Here is an 18,055-nt window from a genome sequence, read left to right on the forward strand (position 1 = left end):
AAGAAACATAAAGTATAGGAGATAGCAAAATTACATAATAAGATAACTTTTTAAAAAAAATAAAGATAATATTCTTTGGTCTTTGTTCAAACTCCAATATTCTTTCCCTGGATACAGGTGGTATTCTCCACCCCAGATACCACAAAATTGTTCCTGATTGTTGCACTGATGGAATGAGCAAGTCAATTAGGTTGACCATCTCCCCCATGTTGTTGTTAGGGTGTATAATGTTACTCTGGTTCTGCTCATCTCGCTCAACATCAGTTCAGGCAAATCCTTCCAGGCTTCCCTGAATTCCCATACCTTCTGGTTTCTAAAAGAACAATAGTGTTCCATGACATACATATACCCCAGTTTGTTAAGCCATTGCTCAATTGAAGGATATTCACTTAATTTCAAATTCTTTGCCACCACAAACAAGGCTTCTATGAATATATTTGTACAAGTGATATTTTTACCCTTTTTTCATAATTTCTTCAGGGTGTGGAACTAGTAGTGGTACTGTTGGATCAAATGGTATGCACATTTTTGTTGCCCACCAATCAGCTCCACCAACAATGTATTAGTGTCCCAGATTTCCCACAACCCTTCCAACAATGATCATTGTCCTTTCTGGTTATATTGGCCAGTCTGAGAGGTGTGAGATGGTATCTTAGAGATGCTTTAATTTGCATTTCTCCAATAAGTAATGATTTAGATCAATTTTTCTTATGACTATGGATTGCTTTGATTTCCTCATCTGTAAATTGCCTTTGGATATCCTTTGATCATTTGTCAATTGAGAAATGGCTTGTTTTTTTAAAACTTTGACTCAGTTCTCTGTATATTTTAGAAATGAGTCCTTTGTCAGAAATACTAGTTGTAAAATAATTTCCCAATTTATTATATTTCTTTTGATCTTGGTTATAATGGTTTTGTTTGTTCAAAAGATTTCAAATTTTTAATGTAATCAAAATTGTCTAGTTTTTTAAAATTTCTTTTTTTTTTAGGTTTGTTTTGCAAGGCAGTGGGGTTAAATGGCTTGCCCAAGGCTACACAGCTAGGTAATTATTAAGTGTCTGAGGTCATATTTGAACTCAGGTACTAGAGACTCCAGTACCGGTGCTCTATTCACTGCACCACCCAGCCACCCTGTCTAGCTTGTTTTTAATGAAGTTCTCCAACTCCTCCTTGGTAATAAACTGCTTCCCTTTTCATAGATCTTACAAGTAAACTATTCCTTGATCTCCTAGTTTGCTTATGATATTTTTTTTAATATATCTAAATCCTGTATTCATTTTGATCTTATCTTAATATAGGGTGTGAAGTGTTGGTCTAATCCAAGTTTCTCCCATACTAGCTTCCAATTAACAGTTTTTATCAAAGAGAGAGTTTTTATCCCAATAATTGGATTCATCAAACAGCAGATTACTATGACCAATTCCTGCTATTGCACCTAGTCTATTCCACTGATCCAGCACCCTATTTTTTAGCCAATACCAGAGAGTTTTGATGATGGATGCTTTATAACATAATTTTAGACCCAGTAAGCCACCTTCTTTTACACTTTTTTTCCCCATTAAATCCCTGGAGATTCTCGACTTTTTATTTCTCCATATGAATTTGCTTGCAAGTTTTTTGAATTCATTAAAGTAATGTATTGGAATTTTGATTGGTAGGGCACTTAACAAGTTGTTTAATTTTCATAGAATTGTCATTTTCATTATATTAGTTTGGCCTATCCATGAGCAGTTGATATTTGACCAGTTATTTAAATCTGTCTTTATTTGTGTGAGAAGTGTTTTGTAATTGTTTTCAAAATGTTTCTGAGGCTGCTTTGGCACGTAGACTTTCAGGTTTTACACTGTCTGAAGTGACTTTGAATGGGATTTCTCTTTCTAACTCTGCTCGATCTTGTGAGTCATATATAGAAATGTTGAGCATTTATGAGGTTTTATTTCATATCCAGTGGCTTTGCTAAAGTTGCCAATTATTTTAGTAGTTTTTTAGATGATATCTTTGGGATTCTCTGGGTGTATCATCATGTCATCTGCAAAGAGTGAGAGTTTTGTTTCTTCATTCACATTTCTAATTTCTTTAATGTCTTTTTCTTCTTTTATTGCTAAAGCTAACATTTCTAATACAATACTGAATAGTAGTGGTGATAATGAGCATCCTTGTTTCACCCCAATCTTATTGGGAATGCCTCTAGCCTATCTCCATTGCATATATTGCTTGTTGATGGTTTCAGATAGATACTGCTTATTATTCAAAGGAACAATACATTTTTTTCCCTACACTCTCTAATTTTTTTGGTAGGAATGGGTGCTGTATTTTGACAAAAGTTTTCTCAGCATCCATATAAAAATCATATGATTTCTGATAGGTTTGTTTTTGATACAATTAATTATACTAACAGTTTTCGTAATATTGAACCAACCCTGCATTCCTGGGATAAATACTACTTGGGCATAATGTATTATCCTAGGAATAACTTGTAATCATTTTACTAAGATTTTATTTAAGATATGTGCATCTATATTCATCAGGAAGAGAGGTCTATAATTTTCTTTCTCTGTTTTAGAATTCCTGGTTTAGGTATCAGAATCATATTGGTATCATTGAAAGAGTTAGACAGAGTTCCATCTTCACCTATTTTTCCAAAGAGTTTATCTAGAATTGGAACCAATTGTTCCTTAAATGTTTGGTAGAATTCACTTGTGAATCCATCAGGCACTGGAGAATTTTTCCTAGGGAGTTCAATGATTGATTGTTGAATTTCTTTTTCTGAGATAGGTTTGTTTAGGTATTTAATCTCTCCTTCCTTTAACCTGGGCAAATTATATTTTTGTAAATATTTGTCCATTTTACTTAGATTGTCAAATTTATTGGCATAGAGTTGGGAAAAATAAATCCTGATTTAATACTTTATTACTCCTCATTGGTGGTGAGTTCCCCCTTTTCATTTATGATGCCTGTAATTTGGGTTTCTTCTTTCTTTTTTTTAATGAAATTTACCAGAGGTTTATCAATTTTATTGCTTTTTTTCATAAAACCAACTCTTGGTTTTATTTATTAATTCAATAGTTTTTTTGCTTTTGCTTTTATTAATTTCTCCTTTAATTTTTAGAAATTTTAATTTGGTATTTAATTGGGTGTTTTTTTAATTTGTTCTTTCCCTAATTTTTTTAGTTGCATATTTAGTTCATTCATTTCTTCTTTCTCTAATTTAGTCATGTATTTAAAGACATAATATAAACCCTGACACCCACTTTGAGTGAATCCCATAGTTTTTAGTATGTTGTTTCATTATTGTCATTATCTAGGATGTAATAATAAATTCTTTCTATAATTTGTTGTTTGATCAACTCATTCTTTAAAATGAGGTTATTCAATTTACAATTAGTTCTATGTCTATATCTCCCTGACCCAACACTGCATATGATTTTAATTGCATTCCTGAGAAAGATGTATTCACTATTTCTGCCTTTCTGCAATTGATTATTAGTCTTTTATGCCCTAGTACAGGGTCAGTTTTTATAAGTGCCATATACTGCAGAGAAAAAGGTATATTCCTTTCTATCCCCATTCAATTTCCTCCATAAGTCTACCACATCAAGATTTTCTAACAATCTATTTACCTCCTTAACTTCTTTCTTGTTTATTTTATGATTCAATTTATCTAAATTTGAGAGTGGGAGGTTGAGGTCTCCCACGAGTAGAATTTTGCTGTCTATGTCTTCCTGTAGTCCTTTCAGCTTCTCCTCTAAGAATTTAGATGCTACCCCATTGGGCGCATACATATTCAGTATTGAAATCACTTTATTTTCTATGGTACCTTTTAGGAGAATATAGTTTCTTCCCTTATCTCTTTTAATACTATCTATTTTTTCAACTGTTTTGTCTGAGAAAAGGATTTCTACCCCTGCTTTTTTCACTTCAGCTGAAGCAAAATATATTTTGCTCCAATCTTTTACCTTTACTCTATTCTACGTTTCTCTCTGCTTCAAATGATTTTCTTGTAAGAAGCATATTGTAGGATTCTGTATTTTAATCCAATATACTATTTGCTTACATTTTAATGGAGAGTTCATGCCTTTCACATTCAAAGTTATAATTACTCACTCTTTATTACCCTCCATGATATCTTCCTTCTTTTTGTATTTTTCCTTTCTTTTTCCCCCTTTATCCAAATTCCCCAATATTTTGTTTCTAAATACCACCCCCTTCAGTATATTTGCCCTCCTATATGCACCCCTTCCCTTTCTTTCCTCTTTTCTTTTTCCCTTTTCCCTTCCCTTCCTTGTGTTAGCTCCCCTTTTTCCTCCCCCTCCCTTTTCCCCCTTTTCCCCTTTTAATATTTGAAAAGCAAGATGTTTTTTTAAGTTAACTAACTGTGTGTGTATGTGTGTGTGTGTGTGTGTGTGTGTAAATTAACTTTAAGCCAAGTCTGATGAAAGGAAGATTCAGGTATTTCTCATCTCTTCCCTTCTCCTCCTCTATTACCATAGACCCTTTATACCTCCTAATGTAATGAGATTTATCCCATTCAATCCACTCCCTCTTCCTGTCTCCTTCCTGTCCCCCTTTTATAAGGAAGAAGTGTTTTTAAATCCTGGAGATAAATCCTTAAGTGGATGTTCTTCTCCTGGTTTTTCTTTCTGTGTTTTGTTGATCAGATTTCTGTTAAGAGATTTGTTTCATATTATTTATGAGGGAAGATCAGGAGATTTTAAAACTGCACCTGTCTTCTCTCCATCACCTTGGCTAGAAGTTAGCAGCTGTTTTTTTTTATTTTTTTGCCTCCCCCCCTTTTTAAACCTTTTCATGTGTTTCTTGAGTCTCCTGTTTGATGTTCAAATTTTCTAATTTTCTATTTAACTTTGGTCTTTTCATCAGGAAATGTTGAAAGTCTCTCATTTCCTTAAATGACCATCTTTTACCCTGGAAGAGAAGGCTCAGTTTTGCTGGATAGTGGATTTTTAGCTGCATTCCAAGCTCCCTTGATTTTCAAAATATCACATTCCAGGACCATTTGATCCCTTAATGTTGATGCAGTCAGGTCCTGTGTAATCCTTACCACAGTAACTGTGGTATCTAAATTGTTTCTTTCTGGCTGCTTACAGGATTTTCTCTTTTATCTGATATTTCTGGAATTTGGTCATAATAGTCCTTTGTGTTTTCATTTTGTAACCTCTTTCTGGAGGGGATCAAAATATTCTTTCAATAACTATTTTGCCCTCTGGTTCTATAATATCAGGACAGTTTTCCAGCAATAATGCTGTAATATTAAGTCCAGGATTTTTCCCTCTTCATTGTTTTCAGGAAGAACAATAATTCTTAGGTTATCTCTCCTTGATTTATTCTCAAGGTCAGTGGTTCTGCTAATGAGGTATTTTACATTTTCTTCTACTTTTTGGATTTTTGAGGGTTTTTTTTAACAGACTTGTTGTCTCATGAAGTCATTAGTTTCCACACATTAAATTCTATTTTTTAGAGAAGAATTTTATTTATTTATCATTTGCAACTCCTTTTCCAATTGTTCAATTGTATTTTTGAATGAGTTTTCCATTTGTCCAATTGATGTTTTGAGAGAATTATTTTCTTTTTGCATTTGGCCAATTGAATTTCTCAAGGATTTGTTTTCTTACTGCAAGTTGTTAATTTTCTTTCCCAAATTTTCCAATTGATTTCTAAACTTCTTACTGATATCTTCAAGAAAGTCTTTCTGTGCTGAATACCAAATCATATTCTCCTCCGAGGTTCTAGGTCTCTCTGAGTTAGGATATTTTCCTTCTAGGAATTTTTCTATGATGGCCTTTCTTCATTTTCCCAAGATTTCATATTGGGGAGAAGGGTTTGTTCTCATTGGCTTTAGTAAATGCAAGTGGGCGGGCCATTTGGAGATGCTGGTTGCTTTCTCTGGAGTGTCTGTGACCTTGATTTGAGGCCCTCTCCCTTGGCCTGGAAGGGATGATTGAAGCTGCTGAATACATTTTTCTTTCTTTTAACAATGGTGGGCTATGCCCTGGGTCAAAGTAACTACTTTTCCTATTCCTAGCTAAGAGAGCTCTGCTGCTCACATCTGAACCAGGGGTGGGGGGTGGGGGGGTGGGGGGAAAGTGGGCTGTAATTGTGTTTGTTCTGGGAAGAGGTTTCAGCTGAAAAAAGAAGGTTTGGACTCTGAGTTCCTCCAGACCAGAGGAGCCCAGGGATTGATGTCTGAAGTTCTTCCACACTGGAACTCACCCTCCAGCTCTGCTGGTAAGTCCCAGACTGTCAATCTCACAGCCAATGCTAGTTAGCTCATGCTCTGTGGCTGACCAGGCTAGTCCTGCTCTCAGGTTCTCACCCCATCCTGTGCTCTCAGAAGAGCCGCTGCTTTCTGCTTCTTGAAGACAAACCTTGAGGTAGATGCTCTTCTCCTAGCTTCTCTTTCTGGGTTTTGTCAATCAGATTTCTGTTTAGAGTTTGTTTCATATTATATATGAGAGAAGATCAAGAGACCTTAACACAGTGTGTATCTTCTCTCTGCCATCTTGGCTGGAAGTCCCTTATTTTTTATTTCTCATTCAGCCATTCATTTACTTCTTCTTGCCCAGTTCTAATTTTTAAGGAATTATTTTCTTCAGTTAGATTTTTTATATCATTTTTTTTTCTTATTTGGCCATTCTTCTTTGAAAGGAGGTGTTTTCTCTAGTGGATTCCCCCCTCCTCCCATTGCTCATTTCCACTTTGTAAGGAATTATTTTCTTCAATAAATTTTTGAGCTTTTTTTTCTGAGCTGTTGAATATTTTCCTTAATTCTTGTGCTCATCTCTCATTTCTTTTCCAGTTTTTCTTCTACTTTTCTTACTTGTTTTGTCAGTCCTTTGACCACTTTCAAGAGCACATTTGGGGGGTTTCAGAACAATTTATATTCCCCTTTGAAGCTTCACATAATGGTAGTTTGATCTTCCCTGTCACTATAATAGATTTTTTCATTCAGAGCTTTTAAAATATTTTTTGTTCATTTTAAAAATGAGTTGAGCTCTATTGGCATACAAGATAGCATAGTCCCAAGCTACTTGTGCTAGAGGTCAGGGGTTTGGTCACTGACTTTTCAAGCTGTTGCCTTAGGTGCTGATTGTTTGCTCCTGCACAAAATACCTTATCAGGAAGTATGATTTGGATAAGAGTAAATAGATTAATAATATAATATTTTTTTCAAGAAATTTTATGGGTCAAGATAAGCCCATGAAGTTATCCTAAAAGCTGAGTATAACCACAACAACTATAAGCAGTACCTCCAATACTTTTTAAAAAATGACTGGTCCCCAAAGGAACTTGAAAGAATGAAGTGAAGCATAAAATGAAGATAAAATGAAATAAAATTAGAGTTCAAGGAAAAAGGACTTAAAGAATTAAATTTAAAGCAGAAGTTACAAAACTTTGTCAAGGTAATAGATTGTGAAAATTAAAATGGAACAGGATTGATAGGTTCTTAGAGAAAACAATAAACAGGTTAAATTTTTGCAGAAATAGTTTTGCAACAATGATGCCCCATGTCACAAAGCTGTAGTAAAGTTGACAATTATAGAAAATCTAAATATGATTTTAATTTGGATGGAACTTATGAACTAGCTAAGATCTAAGAGTAGTGTCCAAAGGAACTCATTCTGTGACTCAAAGAAAAGCACCAAAACATTAAACAAATAGCTGATTTTCTTATGGAAATGATGAGGTTTATTTGGAATTTGGAATTTGGAATTATCTCATTTCTTCCATAAATTACAGAAATTACAGAAAGATTATCATTATGGAACGCAGATTCAATTTATTAATATAGATTATTTGATTAAATGGTAGATTCTACTAAATACATCAAGTTTCAGAAATATAACACCACCTCAATATATTGAAAGACATGATGACATGACAAGGCTAATATATCAGAATCTTCTTTTTGAAATAATAATAAATGGCAAATCCTTATACTACAAATAGTTATCCCACAATATCTTTGAAGATTCAAAGTATAAATTATACTTGAACTAGAGCATTGTCATTGACAAAATTATTATGCACAAACACTGAAACATAACATTGATTCATAAAAACTTAAAAGCACCAATACATGTTACCATACTACATGCCTCATAATTTCTGAATTAGTTGGCACAAAGCAACCTTCAAAATAAGGGAACCTGATAAAAAATTAAAATAATGAGGGTACAGGAAAAGAAGACATGTAATCCCTATTATCTTCCCTACTACTAATGTTGTCCTGAAGATTGAAGAGGCTCTTAGAGAATCATAGAAAATATGCATATATTGTGTTACTATTTTTTCAATTACAAAAAATATTATCTACCTGTGTATTAGTCTCAGGATATTAAATATACAAGAAGAGCAGGATAATGATCTGTCCTTGAGTCATTTCTATCTAAATTTTACCAAAAAAGTTATAAATGTGATAAGTGATAATGAACATAGAAATAATAATTACCATTCATATAGGAATTTAGAGTTACATGTCAGTCCCAGAAGATTTTCTAAAGCAAACTTAAAGTGTAATAATGACACCGATAAATCCAGACTGTCTCTCTAGCTGAAGTAATTATGCTCATTCTATCTATTCTACCTTTTTTATGTTAAGTTACTGCTGGTTGGCACAGTACTTGGAGCTTTGGACTTTAAAGTCAGGAAGTATTAGATTTGTATCTGGCACCAGATATTTGTTAATTTGTTTTTTTTTTTTTGTGACCCTGGGTAAACAACTTAATGATTCTGTGCCTCAGTTCTCTCATCTTTAAAATGGAGAAAACAATAACATTTACCTCCCTTCTTTGTTATAAGGAAAAATAATAATTATAAGTCATTTTGAAAATTTTAAAACATTATGTAAATGTTATTTTCCTCCTCCTTTTCTCTTCCTCTTTCTCCTCTTTCTCCTCCTTTTCTTCTTCTCCTCCTCATCTTCCTCTTCCTCTGTCTTCTCCTTCTCCTCATCTTCCTTCTTCTTCCCCTGCCTTACTTTCTCGGTGTTTTCTCATTTATAACAATATGTTATTAACTAACCACTAAATTCTAAAACTCATAAACAGAATTTCTTGTTAAAAAGATTTTAAAATAAGCAACAGTTGAGTGATCAATGTCATCTTCATAGAAGTATGCTCCAAAATTATATGCAACAAAGATTTGTACCTGAAGTTCCCAACTTTACAACCCAGAGTGTCTACAGTCAAACTATGATCTGAATCTAAATGATACCATTCTGACTCATACCATTTCTTTTCCTAATGAGTTTAATGAATTGTTTAATTCAAATTTATTTTTAAAAAATTCAGCAACTCCCTAAGGTATCTTATAAATTTAAAGAACCATAGAGAGAGTACTAAAGTGAAACTCAGAGATCATATAAACCAGACCCCTTCATTTCAGATATGAGAGAACTGAGACCCAGGGAAGAGAGACTTGCCTCAGATTGCATAGTGAAAAGAAATACAGGCAAAATTTAAATTCTGGGTCATTGACTCTAAATACAACATTTTATATTTTGAAATACGACCTCATCAGGATAATTGTTTGATGTAATCTTTAGGATTTTGAGAAATAAAGTAGTTGTATGTAATCATAGAATTTAGACTTGTTGGAGAACTCTAAGGTTATCAAGTTCAACATACTTTAAAGATGAGGAAAATTATATCTGCTTTGACAAAGAAAATGATGAAAAAATATATTGATTGGCCTCTTGTGTATGTTATAGTAAAGATTCTTATTCAGGTACAGTTTAGAATCCAACTGTGATGATTAAAAAGTTTTGAGAGACATAATTTCTAGGTAATTTAATCATTTTATTAATAACACCAGCATTTTATTAATGAAAGGGTGGTCATTTTGTCATCTCTCTAAGACTAAAGACACTTAACAGTGGTGGAATCCTAGTTTAAATGCCTTTTTAAGAGTAGGTATTTTTGGGAGAGGAGGCAATCAACCCTGATTGGTTAATAAAACATAGGTGTAAACTTTATTAAAATGAAGGTCTTGGGGAACATGATAGTCATATCACCTTTCTTGATAATAGGGAGAATCACCATTTTCCCATACTTGTTTGAGCAAACATGCAAGAAAACACCCATTAGGCCAAACTAGAATTTATTTTGCTGCCTGATTAGATATTGACTTGGGTAAATCTTTAAGAGCTATTCCCCATACTAGTTAGTTTCTGGATGAGGAGATAGAAAAGAGGAAAAACCTTGGTCCTAATATAATGATTAGCTATTAAGAAAGAAATAATTAATTTCTCACACAACTCTGAGGGCAAAGGCATAGCAGTGTATGTTTTCTAAGACTAGTCTAACTCATCTGAAGAGTCTGACCCATTTTTGGAACAGGATAATGATTTTTTTTAAATTTTTTTGCAGTTATAGTTAATCTCAAAATATACCAGGTTATATTAGATTGGCTATGGACAATTCTATGCCCATCAAGAGGAAGAAAAACAAACAAAGCACACACACACACACACACACACACACACACACACATACACTTCAGAATCTAATGAACACTACATTCAATTTTTTTAAACATTTTTTTCTTTTTCTTTTTAATTTTTTTAAATTTATTTATGGCAATGGGGTTAAGTGACTTGCCCAAAGTCACACAGCTAGGCAATTGTTGTGTGTCTAAGGCTGGATTTGAACTCAGATACTCCTGACTCCAGGGCTGGTGCTCTATCCACTGTGCTACCTAGCTGCCCCACTACATTCATTTTTTAAAAAAAATTTGTTATGTACTTTTCTCCCTTAATTCTAATTCCTCATAGCAAAAATGGCTAATTTTTAAACATGTTTAACACAAATGTGTATATACAATATTTACCTTACTGTTAACCACTGAGGGGAGGGGGGGTTGGGAAAGGAAGTTAGAAGGAAATTATGCAATTTAAAAATGTACATATGCATATGGATAAATGTTGAAAAACTTCTATAACATGCATTTGGAAAAATAGAATATCAATTAAAAAAAAGAATATAGGTTATATAGGTTAGTGGAGTCTCCTGACTTTCAGTTTACAACCACATAATCAAAATCTTACTTGTTTACATATACATACACACAAGTACACATAAATACACACAAACACACACACATGAATCCTTTCCTCACAATCCCTGAAATCCTGTTTTATACTTCCTTGCCTAGGCACCTAGTATCACTGATACCATGAGGGCTGATGAAACTACTGAACTTGCTTTATGCAAAAAAGATGCAGAAGCATAAACCAGAGAGATTTCTAGATTAATAGGTCATCTGTTTTTTTTCAAAAAATAAGTGTGTTAGGGGGAATCTTTTAAGACATGAGAATTGAAATAGAAATTTTTCTTTTTCTTAAGACCTTTCATATATACCACTTTTCCTATGCACAATGAGGTACTGTTAAATGTTTATCACCCAGATTTTTAAAAATGAATATGGGATACACTTTTAAATTTTATTTTTTGCTATTGATTTTTCCTCAATTACTTTTTTAAAATAAATAAATTTAAAATAAATTATTCTATTTGCACAAAAACCCTGTGTGATAGCACAATTGTTTTATTATTATATCCATTTTACAAGAGAAAAACCTAATGTCTTTGTATTTCTGTCTGCCTTTGTCTTTTTGTAAGTCTTCCACTTTATGTCTATGTGTCTTTCTGTGTGTCTGTCTCTCTTAAGAATTAAGCTTACCATGTTCTAGACATAATGATAAGTGATGGGAATGTAAATATAAGCAGAAAAAATATGTTCTCTGAGAGAATTCCAGAATTTGAGAATTGGAAAGAATTTTCATTACTTTTAAGCCTTATACCATCTTAAAAAGAATTCCCTCTTTTACAAACCCAATATGTGGTCATACAGCTTTTTAAAGATGAAACTCAATGACCTTGAGCCCACTCATTCATAAAGATACCCATTTCACACCAAAGAGTCCAGTTTCTGATTGGACTAATAGCTAAGAGCTATCTGGAAAAACCTGCTGGGAAAAGGGGAAAAAAGTGTGGTAGAAACTAGGCACAGATCAACATCTCATAACCTATTCCAAAATAAGGATAAAATGGGTACAGGATTCAGACATAAAATGTGATGCTATAAAGCAATTAGGAGAGGAAGGAATAGTTTATCCATCAGATCTATGGAGAGGGGAAGAATTCATGACCAAACAAGAGATAGAGAACATTATGAAATGCAAAATGGATAATTTTGAGCTCAAACAAAACCAATGCAACCAAAATTAGAAGGAAAACAGAAAGCTGGGAAACAATCTTTATAGACTGTGTTGCCTGATAAAGACCCGATTTCTCAAATATATAGAAAACTGAGTCAAATTTATAAGAATACAAGTTATTCCCTATTGATAAATGATCAAATGATATGAAGTCAGTTTTTAGTTGAAGAAATTAAAACTATCCACAGTCATGAAAAAAAATCTCTAAATTATTACTGATTACCTGCCTAGTTCGACAAAATGACAGCAAATGAAAATGATCAATGTTAGAGGGGATGTAGGAAAAGTGGGACACTGATACATGGTTGATGGAGTTGTGAACTGATCCAAGTTCTGTGGAGAAATTTGGAACTATGCTCAAAGAGCAATAAAACTTTTCATACCCTTTGATCCAACAAATCCACAGCTAGGTCTGTATCCCAAAGAGGTCATAAAAATGGGTAAAATAGTCAAATGTACAAAAAATATTTAAAGCAGCTCTTTTTTGAAATGGAAAAGAATTGAAAAATGAGGAGATGATCATTAAGTGAGGAATCATTGAACAAATTACAATGCATGAATGTGATAGAGAACTATTGTTCCATGAGATATCAAGAGTGGACAGACTTCAGAAAAGCATGGAAAGACTTACATGAACTTATACTGAGCAGAACTTGGGGAACATTGTACATATTAACAAGTGTGATGATTAACTGTGTTGGATATAGCTCCTCTCAGGCATTCAGTGATCAAGGAAAATTCTTAAATACTTGTGATGGAAAATGTCATCCACCTGCAGAGAAAATCTATGGAGTCTGAATGCATACCAAAGCAAACTATTTTAACTTTTAAAAACTTGTTTTATATATATTTCTTCATTTCTCCATTTCCCCCTTTAATTCTGATTCTTCTTTCACAACAAAAATATTTTGGAAATATTTTAAACATGATTGTACATGTATAAGCTATATCATTGTTATGAAAAGGGGGAAGGAAGTCAGGTAGGTAGAAAAATGTGGAATTCAAAAGCCTACAAAAAGATGAATGTTGAAAACTATCTCAGTATTTAATTAAAAATTAGAATAAGATTTCAAAAAATTCATTTCATTTAGGGAGTATTTCACTGGTTAGAAAGACATTGAATGGGTGGGGGGTCGAGATAAGATGGCAGCTTGAAGGAAGCATTTCCCAGGAACTCCTTCCACCCCAAACTCAAAAAGCCATCAAATTATGACTCTAGGCAAAATTTAGAGGTAACCCACAGAAAAGAGCCCACAGAAAGACTGAGTGATACATTTTCAAGTCCAATGTAACTTAGAAGCTCTGCAGGAAAGTTATGTTTCACCAGGACTGGGGGTTGGAAAAAAGCCTGGGCCACAGCTCAACACAGCCCAGTCCAGCCCAGCCCAGCCCAGCCCAGGATGGGGGGTGGGTGGGGTGAGAGAACTCTGCTTCACCAGAATGACTGTGGAGTGAGGAGCATAAGCCACAGAACCTGCAATGAGAATGGGGGAAACCAGCCTGTACCTCCAGAGCACAGTCCACAGATGGTAAGGGGTTCAGGGGATACTGCAGAAATCTTTCTGCTCTCCCTGGGCCAGGACTCTACTATTTACCCACACTTAGATCTTGCAGTTTGGCCTTCCATACTAAGATAGCAAGGACCCTCCTCACAGCTCCAGGGCAGAGGGAAGTGCCTGTGGTCATCTACATATCAATGCACAGTCAAGAGAATTTAAGACCTTGGAGGAATAAAGGTCCCAGTGGGGTGTGCCAAAACCCCCAAAGCCTTGGAAGTGCTACAGATTAGTCTTGAACTGAGGAAATGAAAAAGAAGAATCTGACCATAGAAAATTACTTTAGTTCCATGAAAGATCAAAACACATACTCAGATGAAGACAAAATTGAAGCTTTTGTATCAAAAAACTCCAAGAGAAATAGAAAAGGGGCTCAGACTATGGATGAGCTCAAAAAAGACTTTGAAAAGAAATTAAGGGAGGTGGAGAAAAATTGGGAGGAGAAATGAGAGCAATGCAGAAAAATCATGAAAACCAAATCAGCAGCTTCGTGAAAGAAATACAAACAATACTGAAAATAATAATATGCTAAAAACCAATTTAGGCCAAATGGAAAAAAAGCAAAACAAAAAGGCAAATGAGGAGAAGAATGCCTTAAAAAGCAGAACTGGCCAATTGGAAAAGGAGATTAAAAAAGCTCTCTGAAGAAAATAACTTCTTCAAATGCAGAATGGAACTAAAGGAAGCTGATGACTTTACAATAAATCAGGAATAGATAAAACTCTTCCAATAAAGACAAAAATTAGAAGATAATGTAAAATATCTAATTGGAAAAATAACCAACCTCAAAAACAGATCCAGAAGAAATAATTTTAAAATTATTAGACTACCTGAAAGTCATGACCAGGAATAGAGCCTAGACTTCATTTTTCTAGAAATAATACAGCAAAATAGCCCTGAGATACTAGAAGCAGAGGGTGAAATAGAAATTGAGGGAATTCCCCAATCACCTCCTGAAAGAGACCCCAAAAGATTAACTTCCAGAAATATTATAGCCAAAATACCAAAACTCCCAAGTCAAAGAGAAAATACAAAAAAGCTGCCATAAAAAAACAATTCAGCTACCGTGGCTCCATAGTCAGGATTACACAGGATCTGGCAGCATCTACATTAAGGGCTTGTAGGGATTGGAATATGATATACCGGAAGTCAAAAGATCTTGCTTTACAACCAAGAATCAGCTACCCAGCAAAACTGAACATTGTCTTTCAGGGGAAAAGATGGACTTTCAATGAAAGTGGGAACTTTCAAACTTTCCTGTTGAAACAATCAGAGTTGAACAGAGAGTTTGATCTTCAAGTATAGAACTCTGGTGAACCATAGAGGGGATGGACAAAAAGGACTACCTATGAGGAACTTAATGATATTGAACTGTATATATTCCTGCATGGGAAGAAGATATTGATATCTCATATGAAATTTTTCATTTCTCATTTCTTAGAGCTGTTAGAAGTAGCATGACAGGGCACAGGAAGTAACTGAATATAATGGTATAATATAGTAAAAAAGATGGAGTCAATGAATAATAAAGGGAAGTACTGGGAGGAAGAGAAAGGAGAGGAAGAAGGAGCTAAGAAATTTCACATTAGAGTCAAGAAAAAGCTTTTTCAATGGAGTGGAATAGGGGAAGGTAAGTAAGAATGAGTGAGTGTTCATTCTCATAAAAAATGGCTCAGAGAGGAAATAACATATACACATAACAGGGTATGGAAATCTTTCTTCCCCTAGAGAAAAATGAGAAGAGAGGGATGGGATAAGGAGGAATGGGTGGATGGAAGGGGGAATAGGTGATAGAAGAGAGGGAAGATTATGGGAGAGGGTACTCAGATACAATACACTTTTGGACAGGGACAGTATGAAAGGAGAGAGAGAATAGAATAAATGATAGTGGGTAGGAATAGAGTGGAGGGAAATACAGCTAATAATAGCAACTGTGGGAAAAATATTGAAGCAACTTCTCTGGTGGACTTATGATAAAGAAGGCAACTCACCTCATAGACAAAGCCAGCCAATGGAATCTGAACATAGACTGGAGTACATATTTTTTCTCTCTTTCACTATTCTTGTGGTTTTTCATCTTCTTCAGTTGGGGAGGGGGGTTTATGTTTCCTCTTATAACAAAATTATTTTAATAAAATAAAATAAGTAAAGAAAATCATACTTGGAAAAAAAGAAAGACACCAAATACCTTGTACAAGATCATGTAACTAGTATACAATAGAGTCATTCATCTGACTAATTCTTTCTGTTTTCAGGATCAGAATGCTTGACATTATTTTATTTTTTTCCTTCATTATATTCGCATCTGATTCTTCATGACCCTATATGGGTTTTCTTGGCAAAGATACTAGAAAGATTTGCCATTTCCTTGCTCAGTTCATATTACAGAAAAAGAAACTAAGGCAAGCAAGGTTAAGTGAGTGACCAAGGTCACCCAGTTACAAACTGTCTGAGGTCAGAATTGAAACAAGTAAGAACAGTCTTCCTGACTCCAGGCTGGCACTCTATCTATTATGCCATTTAGCTGCCCATACCACGACACCATGCATTTTATATTGGGGACTTATTATTCTGAACTGATGTACAAATCCAAATTGATTGTGCTTATGTTCTGGATTGCATTGATAAACATGGTGTGCATTTGCCCCTGTTTAACTGAACAACCAATAAATATTATCAGCTTTTAATTTGGCTCTCCATGACCTTGCTGTAGGCCATATGCCATTAGGCAAGATCAAGTATGATTGAGAAAGGCAGATATAAACCATCAGAGATCTGGACCACCTTCAGTCTTTTACTCCTGAGGCATTGTTATAGCCAAATTGCATTATCAAGCATCTTCATTTTTCTACATGTTTTTTACCTTATATAACATGAAAAAAAGAATGGGGAAAAATCTGAATCTCCTACAGGACAACAGTTTTCTTGACTGCCTAATGATGGTCAGTTTCATTTCTGAAAACTCTGCTTTTATCAGCTTTATCTGAATTATTAATGCAAACACAGGCAATATTTGAGTCTTTGCAAATGCTGAATCAGATTTGTATTTTTTAAATGAGATGGCATTATTATTAAACGGAGTATTTCTTATTCTGTTTTTTTTCCTCTTTCCAATGGCTCTAGTGAAAAGCTTTCTTGTTTATTTTAGTCAAAAAGCTTAAACAAAATTGACTTTTCCATGAAAAGTGGGAACTGAGTTTTGTAGGGTTAAATAATCTCCAGAAATGCTAAGATTGTTATTTTCCCCTTAGGAAATGACCACTTTCTAGGCTATTAGGGTTACCATGGTAATTATTATTCTTAAATGGAGAATTTTGTTCAGGAAGCAAAAATACCACCAAACTTAGTGTCTGCCTTTTACAAGTTAAACCTGACCTTAAGTAATCTTCAGGATAGGATATAATGTTGAAAAATAGGATACTGAGGATCAATTTTATCAAGATGTTGATATATGTTTAAGTGTTGAAAATAATGAAGCAAGTGAACCCAGATTCAATGGGCTCTGTTTTAGAATGGTAGTTGCAGAGAAACAAAGTCAGGCTGTATATCCATAGCTATATCTATATCTATATCATCTCTATCTCCACCTCCACCTCCACCTCCACCTCCACCTCCACCTCCACCTCCATCTCCATCTCCCTCTCCCTCTCCCTCTCCATCTCTCTATCTCCATCTCCATCTCCATCTCCATCTCCATCTCCATCTATCTCCATCTCCATCTCCATCTCCATCTCCATCTCCATCTCCATCTCCATCTCCATCTCCATCTCCATCTCCATCTCCATCTCCATCTCCATCTCCATCTCCATCTCCATCTCTATTTCTATCTATCTCTATCTCTGCTGTATTTTTTTTGCAAGGCAAATGGAGTTAAGTGGCTTGCCCAAGGCCACACAGCTAGGTAATTATTAAATGTCTGAGACTGGATTTGAGCTCAGGTACTCCTGACTCCAGGGCTGGTGCTTTATCCACTGCGCCACCTAGCCGCCCCTCTATCTCTATCTCTATCTCTATCTCTATCTCTATCTCTATCTCTATCTCTATCTCTATCTCTATCTCTATCTCTATCTCTATCTCTGTCTATCATCTCTATCTCTGTCTCTGTCTCTGTCTCTATCTCTATCTAATCTATATCTTTATCTATACCTATATCTATATCTAACTATCTATCTATCTATCTATCTATCTATCTATCTACGTTTCTCTTAAAGTTGAATTGGCTTGTTGGAGGTATCTTAAAGATTAATTTCTGCAGTTAATTAGA

The sequence above is a fragment of the Macrotis lagotis genome, chromosome 4 (assembly GCF_037893015.1).
Source record: "Macrotis lagotis isolate mMagLag1 chromosome 4, bilby.v1.9.chrom.fasta, whole genome shotgun sequence".
Lineage (NCBI taxonomy): Eukaryota > Metazoa > Chordata > Mammalia > Peramelemorphia > Peramelidae > Macrotis > Macrotis lagotis.